The 15,655-nt window shown below is 34.0% G+C and overlaps 1 protein-coding gene across 3 annotated transcripts in view; it reads right to left on the bottom strand.

Annotated features, from left to right (window-relative positions):
* LOC142354642 (neuropeptides capa receptor-like) overlaps window positions 1-15,655 on the bottom strand; it is a 171,330-nt gene that overhangs the window by 147,209 nt on the left and 8,466 nt on the right. The window contains exon 2 of one of the 3 annotated variants that reach the window (XM_075406981.1): window positions 14,927-15,219. The exons of 1 other annotated variant lie outside the window; for it this stretch is intronic. The gene's annotated coding sequence lies outside the window, so the exon portion shown is untranslated. Of the gene's footprint in view, window positions 1-9,511; window positions 9,590-14,926; window positions 15,220-15,655 lie in introns of those variants that run through there. One more of the 3 variants, XM_075406983.1, reaches the window with a different exon arrangement.

Here is a 15,655-nt window from a genome sequence, read left to right as displayed (position 1 = left end):
CTTGAAAAGTTCGGAAAAATTGATGCATAAGCTAACAATTCTAACGTCAAACGAAAAAATTCGGGGCCAAACCAAAAACAATCAAATCAATTTTGAAAAATTTGAGAAGCAAATAAATACTTGACGCCACAACAACGAGACTGGAAATGCGTTTGGATATGTTTTGAATAAATAATCTTAAATAATCATTGTTTTTATGAAGCGAGAAAGCTTAGAGGAGCCTGAGTTTGGCACATGATGTTAGACCATACCTTATTAATGGGATAAGAATAGGTATTTACTCAGGAAGGAAGAATCGAAACAGACAAAGAACAGATTGGTTCTGGCAGAAAAATCACTGAAAAACCACTTTAAAAAAACCTAGTAGCTTCATCGATGTTCAGTATTACATTTGTCTGCCCCCAACAACATCCTCTATAGCACAGAAAGGCACACACACACACCCCCACACACACACACACACACACACACACACACACACACACACACACACCACACACACACACACACACACACACACACACACACCACACACACACACACACACACACACACACACACACACACACACACACACACACACACACACACACACACACACACACACACACACACACACACACACACACACACACACACACACACACACACACACACACACACACACACACACACACACACACACACACACACACACACACACACACACACACACACACACACACACACACACACACACACACACACACACACACACACACACACACACACACACACACACACACACACACACACACACACACACACACACACACACACACACACACACACACACACACACACACACACACACACACACACACACACACACACACACACACGCACACACACACACACACACACACACACACACACACACACACACACACACACACACACACACACACACACACGCACACACACACACACACACACACACACACACACACACACACACACACACACACACACCACGCACACACACACACACACACACACACACACACACACACACACACACACACACACAACACACACACACACACACACACCACACACACACACACACACACACACACACACACACACACACACACACACACACACACACACACACACACACACACACACACACACACACACACACGCACACACACACACACACACACACACCACACACACACACACACACACACACACACACACACACACACACACACACACACACACACACACACACACACACACGCACACACACACACACACACACACACACACACACACACACACACACACACACACACACACACACACACACACACACACACACACACACACACACACACACACACACACACACACACACACACACACACACACACACACACACACACACACACACACACACACACACACACACACACACACACACACACACACACACACACACACACACACACACACACACACACACACACACACACACACACACACACACACACACACACACACACACACACACACACACACACACACACACACACACACACACACACACACACACACACACACACACACACACACACACACATATATATATATATATATATATATATATATATATATATATAAACACACACACGGAGAGGAAGGTCATAAAGTATTTTATACTCAAATTCTATCAAATTACGATGGTTAATTAATTCTTGTTGATATATAAATATGAATGTCTAGATAATGTTAATGATCATTTGTAAAATCCGCAAGCAATGTATCATAATTTGCGCGAAATCTGTCCGGAAAGCATGATAAATTTTTCCTGGACCTTTTTCCTGGGGGGGGGGGGGGAAGCAGACGTGATTTTTATCCAAAATTGATTATGTCTGCGAAAGCAGAAATGTCAATTGCAAGCACCACTAATTAAACTAAAGATTTCAAAACAGCTGATCATAATTTCGCTAATTATAAATATGGATATCTGTATGAGCGTAAATTCTGTACACACCGACTCCTCAAACATAAGACTTTAAACAAAAATAGAACACAGATTGAGTACTTAATAAAGAGATATATTTTGACAAAAACTGCTCAAGTTGGCCGAAATTTATTAAAAGATTAGAATTAAATATTAAAATGAAAATACGATGCAAAAGAGGGTCAGTTTTTGTTTCAAAACTTTAATCAAAATGAAGTTTATTGGCTCATGTGATGCAAATAGCAAACAATCGTGAAACTCTCTCGCAATTTGATCAACTTTGAGAAATCTGAGTTTAGAAAATTGCTCCTATTTAATTTTCGTATCTTAAATTTTTCCTGATTTTTTTGACATTTTCCAAAAAAATGTCAAGTCCGGGTCACGAAGGGACTCAAAACTCAAAACTTGATAAGACCGGAGAATTCCAAGTGACATGATAAAAGCCGTGACACGGAACTTGCCGAAGACATGCCAATTGACCGATTATGCCTTGACGTTTAGTCCATATTCTAATAACTCTAAGTGCAATTTCTATCTGCGCTCTAAACAAGTTACCCAAGTTGAGGTGCCAGACGGAAGTGACATCTGATCATACCCAAGTCCAACGCCTGCGTTGAGTTTCCACACCAAAATTAAAGGGCCTGGGATTTTGTTCGAGCGCTCCTAATTATGACCAGAGGTCACTTTGGTCTGCGGATAGTCTGATCAGAGTCACTTCCAGCTGGTAGTGGTCTGATCAGAGGTCATTTCTATCTGAGTTGGTCTGATCAGAGAACATTTTAAGCACAATTAGGTCTGATCATTGGAGCGCATTTTTTTGTTTCGTTTATTTTGTATATTTTAAAAAAGAGATGTTGGCTCTGTCAAGAGTCAACAAAAAGCAGCGTTCTGATCAGTGACACATCTAGAGTCTACTACCGCTGATCAGAACAAAAAGGGTCCAGCTGATAACCAATTTCAGTCCCCTTAGAGGTTAATTTCGATTAACTGAAGACCAGTACGTTTCTTATGGAAAGCTTTATAATTTCATCAATTGAGTCAAAAACGTGCACTAATGTTCTGCTAAATTTTTCTCAACAGTTTGTTTTTTCCATAAGCAATACGTTTAGAATTGGCTAACTTCAGGTAAGTTTAATACAACAAACATCAATTTTTCTGAAACAAATATATTATAGCAAAACTAAAGAGATTCGTTTGTAATGAAAAGTTTTCACTGATCAGACTGTTACGAGCGCAATTGAATCTGATCATAGGCGGTTTTGAGCGCACAATAGCCTGATTAAGAGTGACTTTTGAGCGCACAATAGTCTGATCAGAAGTAATTTCCAGCGCCCAGCGCACATTCGTCTGGACGAATGATCTGGGTTTGTTCAGGGCCATGGTGCCACAATGGTTGGGAAAATGGTCTAGGTTTGGACTGATCAGACGTCATTTCCGTCTGACAGGGTCTGATCAGAGGCAACTTCGAGCGCACTTTGGTCTGATTTGTGGACACTTTGGTTTGAGATGGTCTGAACAGAGGTTACTTTCGTCTGGCACGGATTGATCAGAGGTCAGTTTCCGAATGGCACCTCAACCTGGATATATATATATATATATATATATATATATATATATATATTTCATATATATATATATATATATATATATATATAAATATATAAATATATATACAGGATAAGATATATTAAAGAATTATAAAAGATGAACTAGAGCCCTGGGAACAATTGCAATATCGGACAACCGCCCAGAAACCCTATCAAACCGTCGTGCAAAGACACACAATACTTAAGCAGAGAACTGTAGTTGACATGTAGTGGATAAAAGTTTCTGTGTCTTTCTCGGAAACTACTGAGAAAAATGTCTCTTGTTTGATTTTAGAAAAACGTCACTGCTTTATAATTGCTCATACTTTCAGAAATGGGAGAACCAAACGGCAACCATAACTTCATAAAGTAAATAAGAGGAGCAATCATATTTAAATAACAATAAAGGGTCCACTCTAAAAAAAAAACAGATTTACTCGAGGATCCAGTTGTGCGACTGAAAGCAATCAAAAACAATCAAAGATATGTTCTCTGAATTTCTTTAGAAAAAAAAGAATGGGCCTTTTTCTCACTTTTTTCACAATAAGCGCTATGTAACTAAAAATCTATACTTTAAATTTTCTCTGAAAATGTTTAAAAATTTGATTTGTTCTCTTGTTCTGTCTAACGTTATGGCGACTAGTAAACATTTTAAAATTTTCCGATGTTTCCCAGTGTCTTAAATCCGTTTGTATCTTTATTATGCTAACTTTTGAGATAAACAATTTGGCTGGCAAGATATGATCCTTAATGAGAACATCAATGGAGTGGTCAAATTTTTGTCGAAAATAACAAACTTTTATTCCCCAATTAATTTGCCGGTTTATGCGGTTTATATTTATGCTGTAAGAGTTTGAAGGAACACTCCACTGAAAGAAAGATGAGAGAGTACAACTGTCTTGAAAACATCAATTTTTACTTTCAAAGGAATTTGTTTTCTTACAAGACACGAAGAACGAATTGCATTAGCCATCATGATTAAAACTGAGTTCAGGTGATTTTCAAAGGTTAGGTTTGATTCCATGTGTACTCCCAGATAACGACAAGCATGAGCTGGTTTGATAACTTCGCCATTAGAGGAAAACTCTGGATCCGAATTAGTATGACTTGTAAAGAATAACATCTTGCGACTGAAAGCAATCAAAAACAATCAAAGACATGTTCTCTGAATTTCATTAGAAAAAAAATGGCATTTCTCTCAATTTTTCCACAATAACCGCTACGTAACTAATAATCTATTCTTCAAATTTTCTTTGAGGATAATTAAAAAAATTGAGCAAATTTATGGGAAAACGCACTGAAGATTATGAAGCATATAATCGTTTTTCATATTGTGATTCTACGGCAAATTTATTGACAAAATAGATGCCTAGACAAAATAGCGTTTACAAAAGTCGAAGGGAAGAAAGAGGCTCAGTCACTTGAAGGCTTAATTGTCCCCATTGTACGCCAATATTTAACAAGGATCTAAATTCAACTAGTTCTCTTTCGTCTACTAATAGAATTTCAATAAATTTTGAAACATGTGATGACAGTGAAGAATATGTTATCTCGCAACTTTTTTTCGGATTAATCAAATTATTGAAAAAATTGTTTGATCACAACATGAGTCTCTTATTGAAAACTTTTAACGTTTGAGGAGTTTATAGAGTAGCAAATTATGAACATAACCGACTAACGTTGGGAGAATTGTCTTCGTCTTTTGACAGCAAGCAATTAACTTCGTTTTTCTCAACAGTTTGTTTTTCTTCCATTTGCAAAAAGTTTAGAATTGGCTCTTCTTCAGGTAAGTTTAATACTCCAAACATCAATTTTTCTGAAATGAATTAATTATAACAAGACTAATGAGATTGATTCTAATGAAAAATGTTCACTGCTCAGAATGTTTTGAGCGCAATTGAGTCTGATCATAGGTCGTTTTGAGCGCACAATAGTCTGATCAAGAGTTGCTTCTGAGCGCAAAATGGTCTTATCAGAAGTAATTTCGAGCGCAAATTTGTCTGGACAAATGGTCTGGGTCTGATCATGGCCATGGTCCCACATTAGTTGGGACAATGGTCTAATTTCGGTCTGATCAGAGGTCATTTCCGTCTGGCAGGGTCTAATCAGAGGCATTTTCGAGCGCACTCCGAGCCTACTTCGGTCTAATTTGTGAACACCTTGGCTTGTGATCGTCTGATCAGAGGTTACATTCGTCTGGCACGGATTGATCAGAGGTCAAATTATGGATGGCACCTCAACCTGGGTATATATATATATATATATATATATATATATATATATATATATCTATATACAGGATAAGATATGTTAGAGAACTATAAAAGATAATAAGATAAACAAGAGTGCTGTGAACAACCATACATTCGTGCAAAGACACACAATACCTAAGCAGACAACTGTAGTTGAAATGTAGTGGATAAAAGTTATTGTTTCTTTCTCTGAAACTACTGAGAAAAACGTCTTTTATTTGATTTCAGAGAAACGTGACTGCTGTATAATTTTGAAGCATGTAAATTACTCAGTATATAACCCTAAGGTTAGATATCTACATGCTTTAAATTGTTAATTAAATTAATCAGAGTTGTTATGATCACAATAATCTTCAAATTGTTGCTGTTCGTTCTCATAGGTAAAAATAGGATTTGGAGGCTCCTATTTGTCTAATAACGGGTACTTTCTTGTGTTGATTGAGCAAAAACTCGGTTAAAACATTTTTAAAGCAAGTTTTATTATTAAAAGTTCTTATTGAGGAGGGCAATTTGTTCCATTTTTGAACATTTTTTAAGACAAAAATATTGTTATTCCACTTCATTTTCGTTTTCTTTTTTATTTTATTTGATTTGTTCTCTTGTTATGTCGAACGTTATGGCGACTAGTAAACATTTTCCGATGTTTCCCAGTGTCTTATATCTGTTTGTATCTTTATTATGCTAACTTTTCAGATAACAATTTGGCTGGCAAGATACGATCCTTAATGAGAAAATCAATGGAGTTGTCAAATTTTTGTCGAAAATAACAAAATTTTATTCCCCAATTAATTTGCCGGTTTATGCGGTTTATTTTTATGCTGTAAGAGTTTGAAGGAACACTCCACTGAAAGAAAGATGAGAGAGTACAACTGTCTTGAAAACATCAATTTTTACTTTCAAAGGAATTTGTTTTCTTACAAGACACGAAGAACGAATTGCATTAGCCATCATGATTAAAACTGAGTTCAGGTGATTTTCAAAGGTTAGGTTTGAATCAATTTGTACTCCCAGATAACGACAAGCATGCGCTGGTTTGATAACTTTGATTTTAAAAGAAAACTCTGGATCCGAAATAGTATGATTTGCAAAATAATAAAATCGCTGTTTTATCAGCATTTAAAGTGAGTATATTGCTTATACTTTGTTTATAATTGCTTATACTTTCGGAAATGGGAGAACCAAACGGCAACCATATTTTCATAATGCAAAAAAAAGAGGCTTTACTTGAGGATCCAGTTTTGCGACTGAAAGCAATCAAAAACAATCAAAGACATGTTCTCTGAATTTCATTAGAAAAAGAATGGGCCTTTTTCTCACTTTTTTCACAATAACCGCTATGTAACTAAAAATCTATACTTTAAACATTCTCCTAAAATGTTTAAAAAAATTGAGCACATTTTTATGGCAAAACGTACTGAAATATATAAAGGATATGATCTTTTTTCATATTGTAAGCCTACGGCAAATTTAATGACAAAACAGATGCTTACACAAAATAGCGTTTACAAAAGACGAAACGAAAAAAGAGGCTCAGTCACTTGAAGGCTTAATTGTCCCCAGTGTACGCCAATTTTTAACAAGGATTTAAATTCAACTAGTTCTCTTTCGTCTACTAATTAAAATTCAATTAATTTTGAAGCATTTGATGACAGCGAAGAATAAGTTATCTCGCAACTTCTTTTTCGGAAGAATCAAATTATTGTGCAGGAACAATTATTCGATCAAAACATGAGTCTGATATTGAAAACTTTTAACCTTTGAGGTGTATATAGAGTAGCCAATTATGAACATAACCGACTAACGTTGGGAGAATTGGCTTCGTCCAATGACGGCGAGCGATTGACTTCGTCATTAGATAGCCACGGTTTGGTGAGGCTAGCTTTAGCTTAATTGAAGGGGCGTGAGGTGAGCGCATTGGAGGGTGCACCTCCGGGGGGGGGTTGCAACAGTGGAATGGGCGAATGATGTAGGGTGGTGGGTGGAGCTGTGGGATAAATTACTAAGAACTGCCCTTCACATCATAACCATATGTGTCCAAAACAGTGTCTGAGAATCAAACACTTGGAGACTTTTGAGCTGTAAGGCTCTACGAGAACTTAATGCCCACTAGGCACTGCCTCTCTAACCTGTTTTTGAGGACGTAAGGTCAGTTGGGTCAGACAAAAAATCGGTGAAGCCAAAAATTGCATAAAAAAGAAAAACAGGATTAATATTTTTGCTACAAACTGCATTCGAGAGTAACTAACAATGACTTCCTTAAAGAAGTGCTAGTTAAGTCGTATATAATAAAATATTTTTACTGTAATTCAGCGTTAATGAGGATGATAGAAGATGAAATCAAGCCACATAACAGCAGCTGAAGTGCGGCATCGACACAAAGAGTTAAGGAAAAAAAGAGAGAGAGATAGAGTGTGATTGCTAAAACGTGAACAAGAAAGAGAAAGAAAGAAACCCATCCGACAGAAAAAAAAGAGATTTAGAAATATTTTCCATAAGGGGATTGCAACTTTTAGTTTTCTAGCCTTGTTAGTAATTAAAACATACCCGGCAGATTGCCGGAATATAGCCGCCGTTGATTCCAATAAGCATGATTGGATTGAAATAACAGAAGATATTGAGCAAAAAAGATTTTTGTACAAAAACATTTTTTAAGTCCGATTTATTTTGATGGCAGTTCGTAGTTGAACATACTTCTGTTTCTTAGAGAGAGGCTACTAGGGCTACTATCAATAACAATAAGCATTAGAGATGGTAAATAAGACTTATAGGAGCGACGTTCAAATAGCGGGCATCTAAAATAGGGTTTTATAGGTTTATCCCATTTCTATTTCTGACATCCATTTTTGTACTAACTCTGTTCATTTTGAATTGCTTTGCTGAGCAACTGATGTTCAAAATCACTTTTAGCAGATTGAGAGAAGAGAGAAACTAGCCTAAAGAAGTCAAAAATATTTCACGCAAAATGTCGAAAAAGCGGCAAAATGGTAAAGCGAAAAAAAGTTTGACGAAGTAAAAAAAAAATACGAGCGCAATAATAGCCGGCTGAGAAGATGAGGGCGGCTATTAATCAAATAGAAAAAATATTAAGTGCAAAATTTAAAAAAAGATTTTGCATTGAAAATAATGTTCAACAAACATTTTCGTCTCTTGTAACCCATCTGCTAGACGTAAAAAACTTTGTTGGCCAGTACTGATCGTTAAACTCATAAAAGGATAAAATTGTTCGAAAATTTTGAAAACAATTGCAAACTTTAACAAAATCTTGCTAAAATTCAAAATTTTACTAACTTTAAAACCATTTCTTTGTCTCAAGAGACTATCCAGTACCCTATTTCAAACCTTAAATAGTTTCACTGACTCATAAGGATCCACAGACTTGCAATATACTAAATTTCCCAAGAATTTGAAAAAAAAAATTATCAAAAATTTGCTAAAGTGATAGAGTGATGAGAGTATCAATGGTTCGCAATTTCAATGGAAAAGCACACAATTTAAGATAACGTGATCTTAAAATTGGTTGGCCTCAATTAATAAAACAACACATGTTTTATCTTATTTTTTAAATAAATGATCGAGATAATCAACAAAATCATTACTTAAACTGAAAACTTTCGATGCTCTTATTTTAAAATTGATTTAAAATTCAAACTGAACATTACCTTAGCGGGATAGTTGACTCGCAATTTGTATTCTTGAACTGAAAAAACGCACCATCTAATAACTGAGCGTTCAAAATTTTATTATTATCAATAATCTGTTGTAATTATTCAAATAAACGCTATCGTTTTTGTAATTGTAACCAATAACGCCCCACCCATTACAAAATCAACGAGTTTACCACGTAAAATAAAATTATCCAAAAACTGATAGTTGAGATTTTTATCTTATTATCACATATTTAATACTGTTAAAGTTGTGCGCATCAAACGTTGATAAACAATAGAATCACTTTAACACAGACAATAAAAATTGAAGATTATCAATTACGCTTATCGAGTTAAAGCTCTTTTGTCTTTTTCTAGATCGATGCAGTCGAATAACAACAATTAAAATCTAAAACATCAAATATGAGTATGTGATCATCTTTGAGTACATTGAGCCACAATAGTTTTTTTGAAAGCAATGCCGCACTTTCAAATGATATTGAAGACAAAAACAAGAAAGCCACGAGGTCAAAATGCTGACGAAATCACTACAACCCGGGTTGAAGTTTTTTTGATTTCATACAAGGATCATATATGATTTCATACTGTCCATACTTGATTTCTTAGTACGATCTTTGTATGAAACCAAAGAAATCATATATGATCCTTGTATGATTACCAAGAAATCATATATGATCCTAGTACGAATATCAAGAATCATACATCTATTTTTTGAAAATCTTTAGCCATTTGTTTTTTCTTTTTAATCGGTAGGGCATCACCAATATGATACCCCTGCATCACATTGTGATCCGCCAAAAGACCCTAACGTACAATATCAATTGCTAGTTGGGCCCAAAATAAAAGAGTAAGTCCAAACAGATAACAAAACTTTTGACAAAGTCTGAAGCTAGTTTATACATATAAATGCTCATTTATAAAAAAAATTAATCAAGAAAAAAATTCCATATCACGTCAAATTCGTTTTCTGAATACGTTTAAGCCTTAAAGTTATTCTTTTAACGCACACAAAGAATCAAATATGGACTCCAAATGCGATATAATAATTTAATAAGTCCTCTGACTACATTATACGGGAATTTGTGGCACCAGTCAATGTATTATGTGTCATATATGACCTTGTATGATATCCAAGAAATTTTTTCAACTTCAATGGAAAATCAAAATTATACAGTTTTTAGTCTTTGAATTTTTTTGTATGATCCCTGTATGATTTCTAGGAAATCATATATAGTCCTTGTATGACTACCAAGAATTCATACAAATCATATATGACTTAGTATGGTTACTAAGAAACATATATGACCTAGTACGAAAGCAAAGAAAGTTGTATGATCATTGACCCGGGAACGTTCGCTTGTTATGATCTCTCAATTTGACAAAATCTTCAAAGTCATCTTTTTCACTTCAGATCATCGATGAAAAACTCCAGAGATCAATTCCGTTTGCTGACGTAATTGTACCCTCCGCATATATTACGCGTAAAAAAGAATAATTGTGCATAAGAAAAAACTATTCTGTTTTGCCCCCCCCCCCCCCAGCCAGCTTAGTGAGCTTAAATCTTTTATGACCCCAAGGCGCACGTGTTGTTTTCTTACATTAGTAACATGCTATATAACAACATATAATTTTTTACTGTGGGTCATAAAAATACTGGGGGGGGGGAAACAGAATAGATCCGAAAAAGTTCGGTTTTCATGAACGGAAGTTCCAATGTTGATGTACCCAATTATCTGCTATTGAAATTGCAGTAACGTTTCATATCGTGCCATTCTTTGTCAACTCTATGAAATTTGACAAAAACTACGTTTTCCAAAAATTTACAAGATATTGCATGACAGCAATTAATTTTTCCAGATCTTGCAAGATTATATCTTACCTGAAAAACTTGTAAACTAATTGACCAGACAAAATTATGGCAAGGCTTTGTGATAAATCGGCTACAATCATTAAAATTTCAGAAGCCGCAAAATTTATAAGTATTAAAAATACATCCAATTCAATTTTCCAATGTGAACCTGCATGGCAAAACCAACAAGCAGGTAAAAAAAGTAAATTAAACAGCAAAAAAAGTTTTCGATAAAGAAAAAAACAGCAGATAAAAATTAAAATAAATTGGTCCAGAAAAATTAATGGCGCTACCGCAAAACACTTCTTGTCAATTTTAATAAATCAGAAAATTGTACTAATTGAAAACAACAAACTATAAGAAAATTTTAAACTAAAATTTCAATTTACAGATGTTCTCTTCAAACGAGGACAATTTTGTGGCAGCTCTTGTATAGAGAATGAAACATAACGTGCTATTATCAATCGGAATTATTATTTAAAACTTTTGGGAGATTGATCTTCAACGTGAAAAAACCTACACTGTTGCTGTTATATCTTATCAATCTTATTTGTTTAAAGTTGTGCAAACTTGTACACAAATCATTACGTCTGGGCGAGATCACAATAGATCATAATTGATCAAAATAGACCGTTAGTAAAAAAATTATCCGGCAAAAAAGTAAATTAAAGGTGAAAAGTTAATATTTTGGAATTTTTGCTTTGTACAAAAACAGACATTTAATTTTAATATAATTCAAGCTGACTCTAGTAGAAAAGCCTGAAAAATTTGGAGGTATTTGGCTTGTTTATTTCCTGTGAAACATGGGGAGTGTAAATTAGCGAAGCGTTCTTCCGAAAAGAACTCAACAGAAACGAGCACACTATATTCTGAAACAATTTACAATGAAAAATTTTATGTAGCTCTACTAGTTCTCGAAAATTTATGTTAAAAAGAACTTATTAATATGAAAATTCAATTTACAGATATTCTTTTGAAACGAGGGCAATTTTGTGGCAGCTCTTGTATAGAGAAAGAAACATAATGTGCAATTATCAATCTGAATAATTACTTAAAACTTTTGAGAGATTGATTTTCAACGTGAAAAAACCTACACTGTTGCTGTTAGATCTTATAAATCTTATTTGTTTAAGGTTATTGGAAATTTGTACAAAAACCATTACGTCTGGGGGAGATCACAATAGATCAAAATAGATCAAAATAGACCCTTAACAGTAAAATATCCGGTTAAAAAGCAAATTAAACGTGAAAAGTTAATACTTTGGAATTTTTTCATTGTACAAAAACAGAAAATTAAATTTAAATTAATTCAAGCTGATTCTAATAGAAAAGCTTCCATAAAATTGGAGGTATTTGCCTTGTTTGTTTTCTACGAAACTTGGGGAGTGAAAATTAGCAAAGCGTTCTTCCGAAAAGAGCTCTGTTCCACCGAAATGAGCACATCATATTCTAAGCCGATTTACAATGAAAAATTTTAGGTAGCTCTACAAATTCCCGAATATTTATGTTAAAACAAGAGATCATTAAGTTATTTTTATTGATTTTTGTGTTTAGTAACTTATTGATAGAAGATTGGCAACAAACTTTTGTAAAATTTTGGACACAAAGATTTGTGTTCATCATTATATCAACACGTCATTAAACACAAAAGATCAATAGCACAAAGTAGTGATCGCATATTTTAACAGAAAATTGAAAAAAAGTTTACTTTAGTAAAAAAAAAAGTAAATGCAAACTAAAATAAAGTAAAAAACGCTCTGTTTTCACAAACTTTTACATCAAATTACTGCTTAAAATAGCAAAAATTCAAAACATTTTCAAAAACTGTTCTCTGCATCCACACAATTGGTTTTATAGTGATTCCAACGGCCATTTACAAAATTCTCTATGAATTGTTCTATTTCAACAATAGTTGACAGAAAGAAATGGCACCTCATTTACAAAAACAAGCTCTCAAATAACACTTTTGCATTGGTATCACCATCTTTTCGAGAATCATTTTCAGTGCCAACTCTAGCGAATTTCTGGTTGTTTTGAAACTTTGTTAAGAATTACGGATAAAAATTTAACTATTTTTTAATTTAGAAGGATTAAATAACTTGCGATAAAAATCAAGATCCAGTAAATTCAGATACACGCAAAATCTGTAGAGCTTGATCATGCCTAAATCTTTTTTTTCATTGTACGAAAACAGAAATTTAAACTTAAATTAATTCAAGCTGATTCTAATAGAAAAGCTTGCATAAAATTGGAGGTATTTGCCTTGTTTGTTTTCTACGAAACTTGGGGAGTGTAAATTGGCAAAGCGTTCTTCCGAAAAGAGCTCTGTTCCACCGAAATGAGCACATCATATTCTAAGCCGATTTACAATGAAAAATTTTAGGTAGCTCTACAAATTCCCGAATATTTATGTTAAAACAAGAGATCATTAAGTTATTTTTATTGATTTTTGTGTTTAGTAACTTATTGATAGAAGATTGGCAACAAACTTTTGTAAAATTTTGGACACAAAGATTTGTGTTCATCATTATATCAACACGTCATTAAACACAAAAGATCAATAGCACAAAGTAGTGATCGCATATTTTAACAGAAAATTGAAAAAAAGTTTACTTTAGTAAAAAAAAAAGTAAATGCAAACTAAAATAAAGTAAAAAACGCTCTGTTTTCACAAACTTTTACATCAAATTACTGCTTAAAATAGCAAAAATTCAAAACATTTTCAAAAACTGTTCTCTGCATCCACACAATTGGTTTTATAGTGATTCCAACGGCCATTTACAAAATTCTCTATGAATTGTTCTATTTCAACAATAGTTGACAGAAAGAAATGGCACCTCATTTACAAAAACAAGCTCTCAAATAACACTTTTGCATTGGTATCACCATCTTTTCGAGAATCATTTTCAGTGCCAACTCTAGCGAATTTCTGGTTGTTTTGAAACTTTGTTAAGAATTACGGATAAAAATTTAACTGTTTTTTAATTTAGAAGGATTAAATAACTTGCGATGAAAATCAAGAACCAGTAAATTCAGATACACGCAAAATCTGTAGAGCTTGATCATGCCTGAATCATTTGAAGCACCTATAGCATTTCCAGAGCTTTGTGACCAAGTTGATTAGGTTTCCTAAGTGCCTGAACTAAGTGCTTTTAGACTGAATTTGGCAACCTTCCATCTTGATTTTCTCCGTAAGTACTCTCGGTTTCTTTCTACAATCATGACGAGCTAAGGGTCCGTCTATTTACAGTCAATTCATTAAAAATTCATTTCAAACGGTAGTCGTAGTGGTATGAAGAACGGTTGCTCATCAAAAACAGACAGATTACCTTGTAAAATTGCAATTTGAGCGTTTAATTTTGTCAATAAATGTAGATCTTTTCCCATTTTGGACTCGGAAAAATTATTTCAAAAATTGAGCTCATTAACAAAAAATTGTTTCGGAAACAGTGAATCCATTTAAAAGCCATTTAGATGATTCTGTTAAAATAGAAGATAGCTTGACCGATAAAAACCAGATAAATTATAAAATTAGCAAATAACCGAATGGATTTACTTACCACATGCTGCAAAAGTCAATCAATTCAAATGGGAGGTCCGCTTTTTCACTCTCTTCCGTAAATGTGAACAAACATTATTTCACAACCATTGCCACTTTTTTTCATCACAAGTAACTGAAGTAATTCTGTTTTAAAACGGCAGTGAAGTGGCGGTAATTATTCAAATGCAATATCTGCAAAGGGACAAATTAAACGAGGAAAATTGTTCACACGCTTTGTTTGCTTGTAAATGTTATCAAGGAAAACGGACAAAGCATAATATAACTGCCAAGTAGTCGATTCAAAAGTAACGCCTGAAAACAAATCAGAAATGACAGAACAAATTTCCTATTTTGTTAAAGTCATTGGCCACTAAAAATTGTGGAAAAAATTGACCAGGTAAATTTACCGTGAATTGAATATTTCGTTTTCATCAGTTAATCACATGAACGCCCTACTTTGGGTTAAACATTTAAATGAATTTGAATTATTAGGAAAACTAATGCCTTGTTTTTTAGGCACAGATTATGATATATATGCAATGCCTAATTATTTTAAACAGCCAGCGAAAAAAAAAGAAATTAATTATGGAAAAAAAGTTAACCTTTGAAAACAATTTATATGTTTTTTTTTTCAACATCCTTTTGGCAATTGCCAGAAAACTAATTTTTATTATACCCAAATATGTTTAAATTTTTGTTCTTTCTCTTTCTCCGCAATTTCTGAGCCTTAGGAAAATCAACAGCCGTT

Source organism: Convolutriloba macropyga, chromosome 15 (assembly GCF_964194025.1).
Source record: "Convolutriloba macropyga chromosome 15, txConMacr16.3, whole genome shotgun sequence".
NCBI lineage: Eukaryota > Metazoa > Xenacoelomorpha > Acoela > Convolutidae > Convolutriloba > Convolutriloba macropyga.
Note: the sequence above shows the minus strand (reverse complement) of the source record. Positions and strands in the feature narration are given on the sequence as shown.